General features: G+C 41.7%; 1 protein-coding gene across 1 annotated transcript in view; it reads right to left on the bottom strand.

The window, feature by feature from the left end:
* Positions 1-20,347, bottom strand: part of SLC39A12 (solute carrier family 39 member 12) — a 310,966-nt gene that overhangs the window by 24,884 nt on the left and 265,735 nt on the right. The gene's annotated exons all lie outside the window — the stretch shown is intronic.

The following is a 20,347-nucleotide window of genomic DNA, read 5'->3' as shown; positions in this document are numbered from 1 at the left end:
CTTGGAGCGCGTTTGCGCATTAAAAAAAAGTTAAATTGCATGAGGCTTGAGAGGATGGAAGGGGGACAGGAGATGTGCACACCACGTGTCTGTAAGTGTGTGATCACGGGCACGTTCAAAATTGCAGTCCATCCTGCGCGTGCACATCTCTTGTCTCCTTTCCGAAGCAAGTCAGTAACAATAGATTTCGCTGGTGACAGCACTTTTGGGCTGAGTCGCCAGGCGAGACCTAAAAAATGAATGACTAACAGGTACAAAAAACAAGGCTGTGTAGTGGATTCAGCATTTTCACAAAGCTTCAAAAAATGTTTATGGGAAAATTAAGTTAATTTGTGGTGCTGTCAAAAGCGTTTCGACCTGTTTAGTTATAAGCTGAAGCCATCATCAGGACTGGAGTATGTTTGGGACATGAATGAGCTGAATCAGCCATAGGTGAATCGTTGAGTGTAATGTGGTGTGTCAATCAATTAATGTAGCAAGCTGAAGGAATTTTGGAATCGGCCCCCTTCTTGACATATGATGCCAGTGCTGATACAGGTCAGTAATAAAATATAAAAATATAAAAACCTATTTTTTACAGGAATGCTACAGCATGATATGTGCATTCATGTTATGATGGAATTGCCAAATGGAAAGATGTCAGGACTAGAGCGAAATTGAGTCCATTAAAACAATTCTATTCTAGTGCAGTAAGTGAATCAACTGACATAGCACCCACTAAAATTCCTGCAAACCATTCATCTCTCAATGTTCTCCCTTATGAGTGACTCTGAGGGGCATATTTTCAAGCCCCTATCGCCACATGAAAGTCACTTTTAACGAAGTTCCTGTGGCGATAGGGGGTTTGGCTTATTTATAAGGCACCCTTTCACGCTATACTTAGCATGAAATGAGTGGGCAAAGGGTGTTACGGTGGCTGTTTCACTGCAACACTAATTGATTTTAATGCTGTCCCCTATTTGCAAGGCTGGCGTAAACAGGAGGCAGTGTCAAAATTAGGACCAGAGAAAGCCTGGTCTTAACATGGTGAAACGAGGAGAAATGATTCTTTATTTCTCCTCGTTTTTGCTGTTTCTATATGTGCTGCATTGTGAAACACACATAGAAACAGCAAATGCCATTATTGGCTGTTTATGAGCTGGAAGACGTCCCTTCCTACACATAAACAATCATTAAAAAAATTACGATTTGCAACTTCTATGTGTGCTGCACAATGCCGCAGACATGTGGCTCATCCCTGTGTTTTTGTAATTGCAGAGCGTGGCGTTCGCATTTTGTGTTTGACACCACATTCCTCCATTTTTCTTGTAAACAGGCCCCTGAGTCCTCAGGCTAGTACCTCATCTCCTTTATCTAACCCTCACACTATAACATCACTCCTGTTATTGACCCCTCCAATATCTTTCTATCCTCCTTCCTTTTTCACCCCATTAGCTGGCCAAGTCCATCAAGTCATTTCTCACCTCTCCCCGCCATGGATGCAGGCAGACTAGAAATCTCTACCCTCTATCAATAACTAATACACATAATAGCATATTAGGTCTGAAATTCATGCCTCTCATTTTATTTCTCATGCATTATTTTCATCTGTCCATCATTCACAACCATGGATATTATATAAATACATGTCTCTCACACACAATGCCTCATTCTCTCAAAATGGAAAACAGGAGTATTTAAACATTCACTAATTCATCCACTACCACATCTCTACATGCCACCAATTATAATGATGCCCTTGAATCTACATACAACATTACCCTCAACACAAGTATCTTCATTCTTTGTACCTAGAGATTCAGAATCCAGAGATGTAATAGATCAATTTGCATGGAGAATTTCATCAGCATCAATAATCATCTAGCCAATGGTCCCACACATGACACATTATCTATTAGATGTGCAATCACACATTGCAGATACACCGTTGTGAGCTTTATAGATATCTTTCCTGTGAATTTGGTCAATGATCTTGACCAGCTTCTACTCATGGAAAGATGGTTTACGCTGTAATCCTCGTCCCTATCACCCAAGTACAAACTACTCCACCTGGACAGAACAGATACAACACCTCATGTTGTAATTATTATCTTTACAAAGAACTGCTTGTACATTATGGTGTAGACTTTTCCCTACTAAACCTTTAGGCCCTGTAAGGGCCTGTAAATAATTACACAGTTTGTAAAGGCAGATTGCATAGAAATTACCACCCACCTAGAAGCAAAGAAATATATTTTTTATTGAGAAATCCCTGGCCTTTTTGAAATCTCAGATACTCTTTTTCTGTAAACATCTACCTCAGAGACATTAACCTTCTATGGAAAAAAACGAACAATTCTAACATAAACAAACTTAAATAATTCCATAAACAGAATACCCTAACCCAGCCGTGCAACCTTTAAACCCATACTAAATATTGCCTCTTACATTTAATGGTCTTCAGTCAGCCATAGATACATTATTCTGCACAACCCCTTCTCTGCTTATTATTCCAACACCTTCCTCATCTTATTTGAGATTCTTAACATATTAACACCCACCTGCACAAAGAATGCAATGAAATTAATGTTGAAGTTGTGAAAAATATTGATTACAAGGAGACAGAGTCTATGATGTATTCTCTCACACCGGTATTACCACTTTTCCAGTTCCCGAACAGATCTAATACTTATCTACAACTGTAATATTGTCAAAACATTCAACAACTGTGGTCTAGCCAGTGGTAAATAAGATACTACCAAAACGATTGTCCTTTGGTACAACAAAGATATGAGCCCTCCTAGAAAGATCATGCCCACTGTTGGAAAGTGGATTTTTAGTAGTGGTAAATATTCACCTACCACTGGCAATATTACCACTAACACAATATAGGGCTCCAAATAGGTCTTAGAAAATTATTCCCATGCTCAACCCTTGGTAGCTTGGCTGCGAGCAGGCAGGTTTAACTTCATAGACAGGCATGTAAAGCATTTAAAACCACCAATTCAGTAAATAATTGAGACACAGGACGCAATAAAAATCCAACACTATTTTATAAATTAGGAAATATTTTTATCTTTAAAATAATACCAAAACAAAAAAAAATCCAATGTAGGGAACCGAAGATATTAATTTTTAGAGATTTAGCACTATATAGAAAATAGAAACCTATAGTGTCTATTGGGACATCTGATCATGCTAGACTGGGGCAAAGTCAAAATTTCAGGCCGACTGCGATGGAACCCTGCACGGCTACCAATCATGTTAGGTCTCTGTCAAAGTTTTTACATTCTGACTTAGAAACTTTTCTGGAGCTTTCAAATTCAATTCGATTCAATTAAACTTTTTTAGACCATAAAAGCACATAGAGAAAAAAAAAACTTTCCATTGTACACTTTGATTTTAACACATGGATTGGGTTTTAAAAAGCACAATTTCATGATCCGTTCTTAATTTACAATTAAAACTAATTTCTGAATAAATATAATAAAATATATAAAATATTTTATAACAAAAACAAAACCTTCGATCGTCCTCTTCATAATTACAATCTATTGAATTATTTGATATCTAGTGACTCCACCGATTTCCGTTTTTCATGGTTAAAGAGAATTCATCACTGAGTTCTTACAGCTTTTAAAATACAAAAATAGAAATATGACAAAAATTTGCTAGAACTACATAATAAACTATTACAGCTTCAAACCAATTTTGGCTTTCATAATCATCACGTTAACAGGAATCTAGTTACACAAAAAAAACATCAATTGTGTGGTATTCGACCTCATTAAATGCTCAGCCTCTCAGCAATGCCTAATATTTAAATTATTGCAGAGAGGTTTGATCCATTTTTTCCTAGGAGCATCGTATAAAGGGCAAAATAATAGTATGTGTACATCGTCTTCCTTGATTTTGGTCACCTTGGAGCTTTTCTTCCCAGGGTCCTTTGAAACTCTCAGCAAGTCCAAATTTGGTGAGGGTTCACCGGCTTGCCTTGCGTCTAGCTCCCAGTCAAACTTAAGGAAGTCAGACCTCCGGAGCTTTCCAGCTATTGAACCACAGATCCAGGCCGGCTCACGGTTGAAGTTGGGTGGCTAATTGTTTTATATCCTGAGTGACTTGTATTCCCAAGTATCTAATCTGTTTCTTTAAGATTCCAGGCTCCACAACCATATTCCACGCCATAATTTCCGTTTTGTCAGAGTTTAGTCGATATCCTGAAACTTCTCCAAACCTCTTTGTAATATTTTCCATTTCAACCAGTGATTTTGTCAAGTTTGATGTTAGGATTACAATGTCATCCGCATATAGGCCTATCTTTCTTGACCAGCCCTGAAACGTAAAAGCGGGGATGTTCTCTGTCTCTCTTAATTTACAAGCCAATGGTTCGATATAGAGATCGAATAAAAGCGGAGAAAGAGGGCATCCCTGCCTAGTTCCCCGCATGATCCTGATAGATTTTGTAAGGACTCCATTAACCAATACCTTGGAGTTCGGTGTTTGATATAATCGTGACACAGTTTGTGAAAAGTTTCCTCCTAGCTGAAGATGTGCTATTAAAATTTTTAAAAACTCCCAATTTACGCGGTCAAAATCCTTAGCAGCGTCCAAAGCCACCACTGCCAGAGCAATGGTAAATCTAGCCAAAGTAAGGAAAGATATTTCAGCTATTTTGAGACATTGGAGTTCGATACAATTAACTATGATTGGCCGGGTAAATTTAATCAAAATGATGGTGCTTCCTAAGTTGACCTTTTTATTTGACTCCATTCCTCTTATGTTTGAAAAAGAGAGATTAGTTAAGTTACAGAGTGAAATCGGTTCATTTATCTGGGGATCTAAGGGGTCAAGGATATCTTGGAAAAAAATTCGGGGAAGATATGCCAAAGGTGGTCTGGCGGCCCCAGATTTTCAAATCTATTCTTGGGCTTTCTTGCTTAAAAATTGTAGAATGCTCCTCGGAATTCTCAACAATACAGCGATGGGGGACCTCTTTTCTGCCATGCTGAAAGTAGAAAAGTCCCACTTGCGGGGTTTTTTGTATAGGTTTGCAGACCCAAAATACTTTAAAAAGGTAAGACTGAAGGTCTTAAGAGACTTATCTACGGTGTGGTACCGTATCAGGCGAGTGACAAAAATCCCATATTTCAGTGTGGCTGCACCAATCTGGGACACTCCGGGGGCCCCAAGCTGGACTGAGGATGCTTTGGCAAGGGTATTAAAAACAGAAGGTCCACAGGTATGGGGTGAATTGTTCTGTGAAGGAGACTTGCTACCATGGGCGGTCTGCGAGGAACGTTGGGGTCGTAACTTCGCAAAATTCAAATATCTTCAGATCCAAAGCTGGGCGGTAGGAAAAGAAAGGTTAATTGGACACTACAATGAGTTTGAAGAGAAGCTGGCTTTAAACACACGGATGAAGAAAGAAGTGGCGACATGGTATTGGGCAATAGTTGAAATGGAGGATGGCCCTTTTCTGCTACCAGAGGTCCTGTGGGGAGAGTGCTTGCCGAGGATCGCCACAGAAGAACAATGGCAAGTAGATATGTTGATTCTTTATAAAGTGGTTAAACCTGCAAATTTAAGGAGGAATCACTTGTTCACTCTCCACAGGGCATATTGGACCCCAAAGAGGCTCGCTAAGTTTAAGGATGGGGGCATGGTGCTATGTCCTAAATGCAAAAGCCCGAATGAAGACGATATCCACATGTTTGTGACATGCCCGGAGATCCAAGAGTATTGGGTAGCTGTAAGTATAAAGCTATCAAAAATGATGGAGCTAGATATTAAGGTAAGCCCTGAACAGATCATCTCGGGCAGATTGGACATACAAGGTAAGGGCCTTGATGATAAATCTAAGTTGTTTTTTTACGCCATTTTGATTGCTCGGAGAGAAATCTGCAAATTATGGGTATCGCCAGACTCTCCGACAGATTTATTGTGGATCAGAGCTATGAGAGGCATAGCTAAGTTGGATATGGCCGGTCAATATAAAAGGAAGCACCAGTTTTGGACACTATTTCTAAATCACTTTGGGTAAGGGTAAGGGAAGCTCTAATAATAATAACAACAATATATGATAGATACGATGTGAGAATAAGAATCGGTCCAATGATTAAGCCACTTTTGAAGCTCTTGGAGGTTAATATAGTCTATATGCTTTGCTGCATTGGGCAAGGTAAGGCGGAAGTACCTCTCATCTGCCTAAAGCTCCAAGCCTGCAGCTCAAGCAGTAGGTGATAACCTCTCATAGTTGAGTTGAAAACCATCTAAGGGCGGTACAAGAAAAGAAGAGGTCGGAAGTGGCGTATGAGGACTAAATAAAATAAAAATAAAAAATAAATAAAAAAGAAGTTGGGTGGCTTGACTTTTGCGGTTGGTCTCAGTCACCCTTTCTACTTTCGGACTTAGAGACCTTTACAGAGCTTTTTCTCCCAGGTTCCCTAGATGCTCTTCACCAGGCTGGATTCAGTGAGGGTTCTCCGGCTTGGGTGTCTGCCAACACTGGGTCAAACTCTAGAAGTCAGACCTTTGGAGCTTTTCAGCAGGAAGAACCTGGAAGGCAGGCTGGACCGCAGTTGAGGGTCTCCGGCTTGGCTGGCCAGGTCGAGTAGGTCCACTTATGGTGCTTTTTGCCAAAGTTACTCCAAAGTTCTTCAAACGTCTTGAACTTCTTTCTGAAGTTCCTTTGAGGGTGCAATAGTGTCCCCAACGTACTCCAAGGGTCTGGAAGATCTGATATTCCTCGAAAGTTTGGCCCATCAATTCCCACAATCCACTTGGACAAAACCCTTACAAATCCACTCGTAGTCCACCAGGCTGGGGATTTGTTGAGGTGATTGTTCAGGTGAGCTCTATTAACCTCTAGCTTGTAGGGAGTCCACTCTTTAGTCCTTTTGAAGCAGGTTTCATCAATATAGCTATTGTTCCAGATTGTGCAGCAAGTGCAGTCAATCAGAGTGCAGGGCCTGGTTGGCGCCAATCAAACTTCCAGCATCCACCCTTCCTCTACTGTAGTTTAAAGCAGCAGATCTAGAGGCACTGTCCTGCTCAGATATGTATTCAGTGTTCTCTGTGGTCACACAGCAGGGCACTCCTGTCCAATGAGGTGCAGGATGACACCCCAGAACATGATCAAGTCCTCCCAAGTTTGGCACATTGGTCTCCCAGACAGCACTATTTCTCCAAATTTCAATATGGCAGAAGTCCTAGCAGAGAGGTAAGAGCTAACTAAACCAACCCTCCAGGATAAGTGAAACGACAACTCTGAGCACATGCAAAATTGATTGCAAAGAGATTCATCCAAAAGTCTTCAGTGTGTCACACTTTTCTTTAATCAATCGTCTTCATATACCAGCCAACACAGGCTTTGTCTTTGGGTACAATCGCCCTTGACTTCCTAAGCTGTTTGTATTCCAATCAGAATAAAATCTGATTGTGTGCGTCTTAATGCGTGAATATCGCTGTACAGTGTTGTTCTCGAGGAGCTATTGCAGATGGAAGTAAAAAGTGATTGGACGCAATGTAGCTGCATGGAATCTAGAGTTTCAGAAAACTGTTTATAAGATCTCATCCTCCCCCTCCAAAACTCCTCCTCTGACTGCAGACTCTCCGCATGCGATGTGCCAGTTTGCTCCTCGAGAGCAACACTATACAGTGATATTCATGCATTAAGACGCACACTATGAGATTTGATTCTGATTGGACAACAAAGCCCTGAGGAAGTTGAGGGTGATTGTACCCAAAGACAAAACAAGTGTTGGCGGTGTATGAAGACGACTGATTAAAGAAAAGGTTGACACACTGAAGACTTTTGGATACATTTCTTTGGACTCAATTTTGCATGTGCTCAGAGTTATCATTTCACTTATGTCTAATTGGGGTTGTGGGTTGACATCCCTCCTTTTGAACACTGCAGTGATTTGTTAATTGAACAAGAGTGTACTGTTGCTTTGTGTGCCCTCATTCCCTTATTCCACTTCGTTCATCCCTCCATGATGGCTCCTATCCATATTCTACCTCCCCTGGCATCTGCACATTCCCTCCTTAAGTCTGCAATCTGGCTGGGTTCAAAGAGTAGGGGGGTAAATTAAACTGGTTTCTCCTGCCTGTGTCCTCCTTCCATTGAAAATTACTGTTTACGATTCCCCCCGCCAACATTCCTATGTAACAAAACCCTCTCCTCCCAGCATGACTCTTAAACCCCAGGGGCTACTTATCACCTCATCAAAGCAGGTTGGCTAATCCACTTAACTCTGACCAATCAAGAAATATCACTAGAAGGCTGAATTTTGGATTACAGACAATAAAGTCTTATAACTTCTTGAATGTACATTTTAGGATAAATTCAACAACAGTATATTGTTTGATTTATCAATACAATTCTAGTGAGTCCCTGAATGATATTTTTCTGATTCTCATGGAGGGAATTCTTAAAGAATAACGTCTTGCCATGTTACCCTATGTGGCTGGCAATTTGCAATGGGGAAAATGCTTTGGGCAATTTTTCCAACACCAGGGCTTATAAAATATATTTTATAAAAACCCTGCCTCTATCTACTGGACCCCCAACCACTGAGACACCTAGGGAAACTTTAGAGGTTCTGAATATGTAACAAATATTGCAGATCCTCATTCCACAGTGCTCCTAGCACAAATGTCGATTACGGGAGGCACTTTACTACAATGTGAGGAGTGAAATGTGCAATTTTACTAAACCCAAGGCATATAAAACCTATTTTAGAATGGTCCTCCTTATAAGTACTGGACCCCCCCCCCATCACTGGGACCATAGGGAAAAACATGGGAGTACTTAATGTGCCAAAACATTGATGTTTATTAATTTTTAAGTGCCCAAACATTAAAGTTGAATTTGGGCACAATTTACATGTTAAAAGCAGCCTTGCAACACAGGGCTGATTTTAAACTGCCCTCAGGCCTCAGCAGTGCACACATGCTAGTTCAGAAAGGGCTTTTGGCATCTAAACTGGCATGCCCTATTATATACAAGGGACTTAAAGGTAGTTTTAATCCCCTTGCCCTATTAAGTACTAGGACCTTATCGGCGACGTTATGCCAATCAAAGGGGTACCCTAACCCTTGGTGTACCCTAGTGTATGTAGGTGTTTTCACTGCATTCTAAATGTGTTTTCAGCATACCCCTGGCCCAGGACCTGGTTAGGCAGAGCCCAGGGACAGTAAGAGTCAGTTGCCACCAGTACTGATCAGCCTCACATCAGGGAGTACCCAGGGCAGGGGATGACTTTGCAACACCCAACCATAAGCCTTAAGGGAAAACAATTCACACAAATTACTTTTTCTGGCAAATGCCTAATTTCTCTGTTAAAATCATGACCAATCACATATTGCCAAGGATGTACCACTCAACACGTTGAATGGTGATGATCTAGCTAACTTCTCTCTGAAAGTCTAGGAAGGCAATCTCTGAGACAAATTTTCCCTGTGCCAATATTTCAGAACGTGACTTTAAAAAAAATCCCTTTCAAGCACTAAAACTTCACCACATTCTGCTCCTTTAGCTGCCTCGCTAACCATGCAGCATTTTGTTGTCCTTATGGCTGGACATCATAAACTCCATGGTGCCCTGAAAGTAAGTTTAAAAAACCTAATGCTGACCCTGAAAACCTTGATTAGTACAGACCTATCATAAGGTAACAATTTGTTAACAAAATTGCAGGTAATTGTGTATCAACTCAACTTGAGAAATCCCCAGGGTAAAATGAGGAACTTGGTCTGCACTAATGTGGGTTTGGATATGACAACCTCACAAAAACCTCCATGCTCGATATCACTGGTGACTGACTGTGGTTTTTTGATTAGATCAAGCACTGCTTCTTAGTACTACTCAACCTACATGAAGCCATCAACCATAACATCCGCTTTTACCCTTTACTTAGTAGAGTGTCTTCAATTCCCCAAAAAGAACCAACAGGTGATACTAAAGGATTTATCTATTCCAGCACATACCTTTGTTCAGCAAAGGATAAAATAAACTAATGTGAAAAAGTCCTGAGACTCCAAATCCCCTGGCACTGATGTTTCTACTGGCTCCAGTATATTTTCAGGTCACCTTCAAACCCCTCTCTTTCATCCATAAAGCCATCAGTGGAAAGCCACAATTTCCACCAGCAACTGTGTAAAATACTACAGTCCTGGGTGTTGTCTATGTTTATCCTACTGAAAACTATTCTACGTCTCCGAAAAATGCAAAAGTTTAAAGGAGGAATAGTCTTTGTAGTACGGGGAACTGAGCTATGTCCCAGAATTAGAATTGTGCTTGCACTGATTTCTTTAAATCTAGAAAATCTAGACAAAATATGTATCATACCTGGTTACTTATTCATGTATGCCTGTATGCCCTAGCCATTGCAAACCCAAATCGAATCACTGACAGAATATCAAGAGTCAGAATATCGACCTACAGAAATATCGACACAAAAATATCGAAGACAAGAAAATCGACATCCTGTCTATATTATGGTAAGTACAAAAATATCGAGAAAAACAATATTAATGTAAAAAATATTGTTGTTAAAAATATTATAAAATGTTTAAAAATTATAACATATGTATAATGTAAAAATAAATTAAACATATGCATATCATATGTAATATATATACTTACCGAAAAATATTTTGTAATAATTATTTTAATAACCTATGAATTGTTTAAAAATATCTTATAAATTACAAATACATATATACACATGAAACAATAATATAAATAAAAATGTATATGACAAATTAAGAAAACTTACCATTATTTGTAATCTTTTTAAAATTAATTATATACTACATTAACTAAAATAATACAAAAAATATTAGATAGCGGAGGGAATACAATTACTATTCCAACTCCAAGCAGTGCAACAGTAGGAAAAATGTTGGGTAGCGTAGGGGTAAAAATTATTATTCCCACTCCAGGGAGTGCAACAGTAGAGAAAGTGTTGGATGGCATAGGGGTAAAACATACTATTCCCATTCCAGTGAGTGCAACAGTAGGGTAAGCGTTGGATAGCGTAGGGGTTAAACTTACTATTCCCACTTGAGTGCGTGCAACAGTAGGGAAAGTGTTGGATAGAAAAGGGGTTAAATTAACAAACTTAATAATTAAATAATTTTGAAAAATAAATAACATAATAATTACCTAACAAAAAATGTATAATAAATACCAATAAAATTACATTTATATTTACTTAAATAAATTAAATTACTTCCCACCCTATTTCCCTATAAACCCACAACCCACTACACATAAACAATTACACAATTAATGTAATTATCAATTAATCAAATAATACAAATTAATTGCCAATTAATAATTAATTAAGAATAAATTAATAATCAATAACAATGAATAAAAAAAGATGAATTAATTAATTATAATTGAATTACTACCCACCCTATTCTCCTATAAACCCACAACCCGCTCTGATACTAAAATGCATATTTACTTAAAAAAAATTACCAATTTCTAAACATTTAATGCATATATTTAAAAATAATTTTAAAGCATTACAAAAAATGTTAAACACATACATATAAAATACATACTAAAACAAATAACACTAAAATAAATATCAATATTATTAACAACAATATTTCTGCAAACGATATTACTTACTTAGATATTACTCACTTCGATATTACTTACGATATAAAAAAAACAGTATCATTTACCTTAATGTCGATATTCTGGTCACCGAAATTCTTGACATCGATATTCTGTCCCTACGATATTTAAAACTCGATATTAATGTAGGTCGATGATAAAAGCTCAATATTATGACTGCATACCACCCAAATCTTGTAACATCAACTATGAAAAACTTCCTGATATATGAAAGGGCATTACCCATAATGGGGCTGATTCAAAAAGGCACTTAACAGTGTGTAAAATAGTACTCCTGTAATACTATATTCCATACTTCTATTTTATTTAATTTATTTATTTATTTGAGTTTTATACAGCGCAGACCAGATCCGTGAGGGTATCAGAGCGCTTTACAGGATTAACAAGTGGAATACAAAAGACTTGGAAGGTGTGGATACATTTGGGATGAAAAAAAGAAAAAAAACCTGGTAGATACATTATACAAGAAACAAGCGGTCACAAGAACCAAGTGGGATGCCCAAAGCTGCCGGGTAAGTATCATCAAGAGTAACCATGGAGAGGCCGTAATAGGAGGTAGAACAAAGTCGCTGAGGAGATTGTAGTGTAAGCGTTACGAGAGGTATTTGTCCATTAGGAAGGTTTTGGCATCCTTTTTTAAGCATGCCAGAGATGGCAGTCTTCTAATGGAGGGGGGAGTGAGTTCCATATTCTTGGAGCGGCCCCAGAGAAGGCCCGATTGTAAGTTTTTCTTTTTCGCAAGCGTGCTGGTTGGAGCAAGAGGTCACTGGAGGACCAGGAGTTTTATGGCTCCTCTGGATATCACAAGTTTCTGGGCAAGAAATGCAGGGGCGTTAGAGGATAGAGCCTTGTGAGTTATGCAACCAGCTTGGATGTATGGCGTTACAACGCGAACTTTTACATCGCACACCGTTACAACGCAATTTTTACAACGCAGATACATTTACAATGCATACCTTTACAACGCAAGACATTACATAGCAGATGGTATTACAACGCATGCCATTACAACGTAAGTATAGGTAAGTAAATTATTTTATTTTGAAATGTAATTTTAGGAAAAATAAATATTTAAATAAATTAAAATATTTACAAATATTTAATTTGTACTTAAATATATATTTTAAAAAATAATGTATTTTTAAAAGAACTATTAATATTAAAGAACTATAATTAATAAATAATATTAATCAAAATAATTTTTAAAATTATTTTAAATTATTTATTTTAAAACTAAACCCTAAAAATACCCCTGTACCCCAAAACCCAAACCCAGCCCTAAAACCTAAAAATACCCCTGTACCCCAAAACCCAAACCCTGCCCTAAAACCTAAAAATACCCCTGTACCCCAAAACCCAAACCCAGCCCTAAAACCCCAAAACCCAAACCCTGCCCTAAAACCTAAAAATACCCCTGTACCCCAAAACCCAAACCCAGCCCTAAAACCTAAAAATACCCCTGTACCCCAAAATCCAAACCCAGCCCTAAAACCTAAAAATACCCCTGTACCCCAAAACCCAAACCCAGCCCTAAAACCTAAAAATACCCCTGTACCCCAAAACCCAAACCCAGCCCTAAAACCTAAAAATACCCCTGTACCCCAAAACCCAAACCCAGGCCTAAAACCTAAAAATACCCCTGTACCCCAAAACCCAAACCCAGCCCTAAAACCTAAAAATACGCCTGTACCCCAAAACCCAAACCCAGCCCTTGAACCTAAAAATACCCCTGTACCCCAAAACCCAAACCCAGCCCTAAAACCTAAAAATACCCCTGTACCCCAAAACCCAAACTCAGCCCTAAAACCTAAAAATACCCCTGTACCCCTAAACCCAAACCCTGCCCTAAAACCTAAAAATACCCCTGTACCCCAAAACCCAAACCCAGCCCTAAAACCTAAAAATACCCCTGTACCCCAAAACACAAACCCTGCCCTAAAACCTAAAAATACCCCTGTACCCCAAAACCCAAACCCAGCCCTAAAACCTAAAAATTCCCCTGTACCCCAAAAACCCAAACCCAGCCCTAAAACCTAAAAATACCCCTGTACCCCAAAACCCAAACCCAGCCCTAAAACCTAAAAATACCCCTGTACCCCAAAACCCAAACCCAGCCCTAAAACCTAAAAATACCCCTGTACCCCAAAACCCAAACCCTGCCCTAAAACCTAAAAATACCCCTGTATCCCAAAACCCAAACCCAGCCCTAAAACCTAAAAATACCCCTGTACCCCAAAACCCAAACCCTGCCCTAAAACCTAAAAATACCCCTGTACCCCAAAACCCAAACCCAGCCCATAAACCTAAAAATACCCCTGTACCCCAAAACCCAAACCCAGCCCTAAAACCTAAAAATACCCCTGTACCCCAAAACCCAAACCCAGCCCTAAAACCTAAAAATACCCCTGTACCCCAAAACCCAAACTATATATTTAAAATTACTTTAATTAAATTATTTTATTAATATTAAATATTTTAGTAATTAAAAAAAGGTAAAATAAAATAAATTACTTACCTATACTTACGTTGTAATGGCATGCGTTGTAATAGCATCTGCTATGTAATGTCATGCGTTGTAAAGCCATGAGTTGTAAAGGAACCTGCATTGTAATGGTATGCATTGTAACGGTGTGCGTTGTAATAGTTGCGTTGTAACGGTGGTTTCCCAACCAGCTTAATTTGGATTCTGATCCAGTCCAAAGATCAAGCCCTGATCTTTGGACTGGGTAAGAGTGGCCTGCTTAATTCAGACACTCTGTTCATCACCACCCCCTTTTCTGAATCATTTTTGTCCACCATAAGCGTGGAAGGGTATACTCAGATGTGAGTCCCTAGCACCATCAGGATTCAAGCAAGCCGGGCCGAAGGCGGCTGAAATGCCAGAAACCGGTCCCCGGTAGCTTGTTTCCTTCCCAGTATAAGAATTGGCTTGGTAGTTTGGTCTGCCCTGTTCCCATGATGCACTGGGCCAGGGTCAGACTAATTTGCATATAGCCAAGTTCTGAGCTGGGATGGTGCAGTGAGCTAAACAACGGTGATGGATCAAGCCCTGATCTTTGGACTGGGTAAGAGTGGTCTGCTTAATTCAGACACTCTGTTCATCACCACCCCCTTTTCTGAATCATTTTTGTCCACCATAAGCGTGGAAGGGTATACTCAGATGTGAGTCCCTAGCTCATTGCACCATCATGATTCAAGCAAGCCGGGCCGAAGACGGCTGAAATGCCAGAAACCGGTCCCCGGTAGCTTGTTTCCTTCCCAGTATAAGAATTGGCTTGGTAGTTTGGTCTGCCCTGTTCCCATGATGCACTGGGCCAGGGTCAGACTAATTTGCATATAGCCAAGTTCTGAGCTGGGATGGTGCAGTGAGCTAAACAACGGTGATGGATCAAGCCCTGATCTTTGGACTGGGTAAGAGTGGTCTGCTTAATTCAGACACTCTGTTCATCACCACCCCCTTTTCTGAATCATTTTTGTCCACCATAAGCGTGGAAGGGTATACTCAGATGTGAGTCCCTAGCTCATTGCACCATCAGGATTCAAGCAAGCCGGGCCGAAGACGGCTGAAATGCCACAAACCGGTCCCCGGTAGCTTGTTTCCTTCCCAGTATAAGAATTGGCTTGGTAGTTTGGTCTGCCCTGTTCCCATGATGCACTGGGCCAGGGTCAGACTAATTTACATATAGCCAAGTTCTGAGCTGGGATGGTGCAGTGAGCTAAACAACGGTGATGGATCAAGCCCTGATCTTTGGACTGAGTAAGAGTGGTCTGCTTAATTCAGACACTCTGTTCATCACCACCCCCTTTTCTGAATCATTTTTGTCCACCATAAGCGTGGAAGGGTATACTCAGATGTGAGTCCCTAGCTCATTGCACCATCAGGATTCAAGCAAGCCAGGCCGAAGATGGTTAAAATGCCAGAAACCGGTCCCCGGTAGCTTGTTTCCTTCCCAGTATAAGAATTGGCTTGGTAGTTTGGTCTGCCCTGTTCCCATGATGCACTGGGCCAGGGTCAGACTAATTTGCATATAGCCAAGTTCTGAGCTGGGATGGTGCAGTGAGCTAAACAACGGTGATGGATCAAGCCCTGATCTTTGGACATGGTAAGAGTGGTCTGCTTAATTCAGACACTCTGTCCATCACCACCCCCTTTTCTGAATCATAATTTGGATTCTGGCCTTGAGAGGAAGCCAGTTCAGAGATTTGAGTTGTGGAGAGATGTGGTCGAACTTCTTAAAACGTGATAGGAGTCTGGTGGCAGCGTTGAGGCAGGCTTTCAATGGGGCAAAAGAGATTTTGGGTAGCCCTGAGAGAGTAGAACATCCATATTCTAGTTTGGAGATGACTAGTGCCTGGATTGCCATTTTCAGGTTGGGAGTGTGGATGAAAGGTTTCAGGTTTGTTAGGTAGCTCAGGTGAAATCTAGCTATTTGGCCATCGAATTGCTATGGCCACACATATTCAGGCTGCAGTCAAGGGATTTAGCACTATGGTTGGAGGACAGTTTAAGGCTGTGATATCCTTGATCCATTCCTGAATGGCCGGGTTGGTTTTGGGTGGGGAGATTAGAAGAAATAATTTTTTTTGCATTGGGTTTGATCTGGTTAGAGGTGAGTCAATGGACTGTCAGTTTCAAGGCCTCATTGAAGGAGAGAATGTCCTCAGGAGCGGAGATGTTGATGTAAATCTGGGTGTTGTCGGTATACATGAGGTAGAAGATATTTGCGGTGCGTAGCACTTCTGCGAGCGCTTCAATGTAAAGATTGATGACGGTGGGGACAGGGTTGATCCTTGGGTGACTCCAACCGTGATCTGTGTGGGAGCAGATAGGTTACCGTTGATTAGGAATCTCTGTGAGTGATTCTGGAGGAAGGACCTAAACCATTCAAGAACCATCCAGTCCCATCCTGATTTTGAGGCGTTCAAGGAGTTTTTCGTGGTTAACCGTATTGAAAGTCGAGGATAGGTCTAGGAGGATTAGGAGACAGGTTTTGCCTTGGTCAAGGGCTTGGATGGCATCATCCACGATGTGTAGTAGGGTGGTTTCAGTGCTGTGTCCAGGTCTGAGCCCGGATTGGAGATCATCTAGTAGGTGAAAGTTGGTGATGTGTTGACTCAACTGCTGTTGCACACATTTCTCAAGAACTTTGGCTAGGATTGGGATATTAGATATGGGTCTATAGTTGTCAGGGAAAGCAGGATCCAGCATGTTTTTTTTAAAGATCAGGACGACTTGGCCAGCTGAAGAGAGTCAGGTATCGATCCTTGTAGGATTGATGCATTGATTATTGCAGTCCAAGTAGGCAGAAGTGGCCCATGGTGTGAGTGCTGCTGGGCACTGACGTGGGGCAGGGGAGGGACAGGGTGGATGTAGTAAACTGTGGAATATGGCCGCACAGAGGTAAGTACACAAATAAATAAAACACATTTTGTTGCACGCGCTGCATCGCCAAATGCGATGCAGCATGCAGAATGGAATTTGTTTTATTTATTTTATTTATTCATTTATTTGTTTGTTTACTTACCTCTGTGCGGCCGTATTCTGCAGTTTACTACCCCCAACCTGCCCCTCCCCCGCCCCATGTCAGCGCCCAGCAGCACTCCCACCACAGGCCGCTACTACAAGTAGGAATGATAGCCAGAGAGGCGGCGGCTAAGGAGTTAGAGGGGGTCATTGAAGTGATTGTTCGGGTTTAGCGGTACAAAAGGGGGTGGTGATGGACGGAGCATCTGAATCAATCAAACACTCACACCCAGTCAAAAGATCTGGGTTTAATCAATCACCGTTCTTTAGCCCACTCTGCCACCCCAGTTCAGAAATGGCTATATGCAAATCAGTCTGACCCTGTGCCTCATGGGAACAGTCCAGCCCGAACTGCCAAGCCATGTCTTCCCTGGACCGGAAACAAGCTTCCGAGGACCGGTTTCTGGCATTCCAGCCGTCTTCAGCCCGGCTTGCTTGAATCCAGTGGCATAGTGAGCAAGGGACTCACGTCTGAGCATACCCTGCCACACTTATGGCGGCCAAAAGTGGTACAAAAGGGGGTGGTGAAGGACGGAGCATCTGAATCAATCAAACACTCACACCCAGTCAAAAGATCTGGGTTTAATCCATCACCGTTCTTTAGCCCACTCTGCCACCCCAGTTCAGACATGGCTATATGCAAATCAGTCTGACCCTGTGCCTCATGGGAACAGTCCAGCCTGAACTGCCAAGCCATGTCTTCCCTGGACTGGAAACAAGCTTCCGAGGACCGGTTTCTGGCATTCCAGCCGTCTTCAGCCCGGCTTGCTTGAATCCAGTGGCAAAGTGAGCAAGAGACTCACGTCTGTGCATGCCCTGCCACACTTATGGTGGCCAAAAGCGGTACAAAAGGGGGTGGTGATGGACGGAGCATCTGAATCAATCAAACACTCACACCCAGTCAAAGGATCTGGGTTTAATCCATCACCGTTCTTTAGCCCACTCTGCCACCCCAGTTCAGACATGGCTATATGCAAATCAGTCTGAGCCTGTGCCTCATGGGAACAGTTCAGCCCGAACTGCCAAGCCATGTCTTCCCTGGACCGGAAACAAGCTTCCGAGGACCGGTTTCTGGCATTCCAGCCATCTCCAGCCTGGCTTGCTTGAATCCAGTGGCAAAGTGAGCAAGGGACTCACGTCTGAGCATACCCTGCCACACTTATGGCGGCCAAAAGCGGTACAAAAGGGGGTGGTGATGGACAGAGCATCTCAATCAATCAAACACTCACACCCAGTCAAAGGATCTGGGTTTAATCCATCACCGTTCTTTAGCACACTCTGCCACCCCAGTTCAGACATGGATATATGCAAATCAGTCTGACCCTGTGCCTCATGGGAACAGTCCAGCCCAAACTGCCAAGCCATGTCTTTCCTGGACCGGAAACAAGCTTCCGAGGACCGGTTTCTGGCATTCCAGCCGTCTTCAGCCCTGCTTGCTTGAATCCAGTGGCATAGTGAGCAAGGGACTCACGTCTGAGCATACCCTGCCACACTTATGGCGGCCAAAAGCGGTACAAAAGGGGGTGGTGATGGACGGAGCATCTGAATGAATCAAACACTCACACCCAGTCAAAAGATTTGGGTTTAATCCATCACCGTTCTTTAGCCCACTCTCTCCCCCCAGTTTAGACATGGCTATATGCAAATCAGTCTGACCCTGTGCCTCATGGGAACAGTCCAGCCCGAACTGCCAAGCCATGTCTTCCCTGGACCGGAAACAAGCTTCCGAGGACCGGTTTCTGGCATTCCAGCCGTCTTCAGCCCGGCTTGCTTGAATCCGGTGGCAAAGTGAGCAAGAGACTCACGTCTGAGCATACCCTTCCACACTTATGGCGGTCAAAAGCGGTACAAAAGGGAGTGGTGATGGACGGAGCATCTGAATCAATCAAACACTCACACCCAGTCAAAAGATCTGGGTTAAATCCATCACCGTTCTTTAGCCCACTCTGCCACCCCAGTTCAGACATGGCTATATGCAAATCAGTCTGACCCTGTGCCTAATGGGAACAGTCCAGCCCGAACTGCCCAGCCATGTCATCCCTGGACCGGAAACAAGCTTCCGAGGACCGGTTTCTGGCATTCCAGCCATCTTCAACCCGGCTTGCTTGAATCCAGCGGCAAAGTGAGCAAGGTACTCTCGTCTGAGCATACCCTCCCACACTTATGGCGGCAAAAAGCGGTACAAAAGGGGGTGGTGATGGACGGAGCATCTGAATCCATCCGTCCATCATCACTCCCTTTTGTACCGTGTTCGGGTTTAGGGCGGATAGAATTTTCAAGACGGAATGTTTGTCATAAACTTTGTAGTTGGACCAGTGCTCTTGGTTTTTGGGAGATGTCTGGGAGGGCAGCACGAAGGAAAGATGCAGAGGTCTGGGAATAGATGGCGGCTCTAAGCTTGTTTCCTAGCGCAGAGATTTTGTCGCAGAAGAAGGAAGAAAATTCCTTGCATGATATTGGAGATTTAGGAGTTTCTTAAGATGTTTTTGCTGGTTTGTTAGATTGGTGTTTGACCAGTTTGAATAGCTTGCGAGGTCTGCTCTAGGATTCCCCAGTTCTGTTCTGAAGAATTCTTTTTTTGAGTTGAGGATTTTCCTATTGTAGGTATTTCTAATCTGCAGAGAAGTTTTACATGCCTCTTTGAATTGGCTCTTCTGTGTCTATATGGAAAGCGTAGGTACGTAAGATCCCAAAGTTGTTGACCTCGAATGCATAAGTTTGCAGAGTATTGACATCCATTTTTAAAAATTTGTCTTTAACATAAATCACAAGGCAATCAAGAACATTTAAAACTCAATTTGCATTCAGCTAGCGCGTTAAGTAAGACAACACCTGAAATAGAACATACTTTATTGATAAAATAACAGAGTATTAAAACTTGAAATAAAGGTTTACACTCATGTGTATCATCATTATGTAGCACTTGTAAAGACCCTTTACCGAAAATCTCTGATCTTTAGGCGCACTATCCTACATACCCTTGTATGCTGTAAGCACTCTGCTACCAGGGATGATAATGACCTACTTTAAAAAAGAGAAGGGGAGCAAAAGAGAGGCCTGGAGTACTTGCATCGGGCGCATTATTCCACCTTCCAACTGTGAACACCCTCTGCACTCTCTTAAACACCAAATTTTTGCCATAGGGCAGCGCCGCAACCCTTCCCGCTGAGCAGCAGGAAGGCTTGCGACGC

Source organism: Lissotriton vulgaris, chromosome 10 (assembly GCF_964263255.1).
Source record: "Lissotriton vulgaris chromosome 10, aLisVul1.2, whole genome shotgun sequence".
Taxonomy (NCBI): domain Eukaryota; kingdom Metazoa; phylum Chordata; class Amphibia; order Caudata; family Salamandridae; genus Lissotriton; species Lissotriton vulgaris.
The sequence above is the reverse complement of the archived record's forward strand: the minus strand, read 5'-3'. Positions and strand labels throughout refer to the sequence as shown.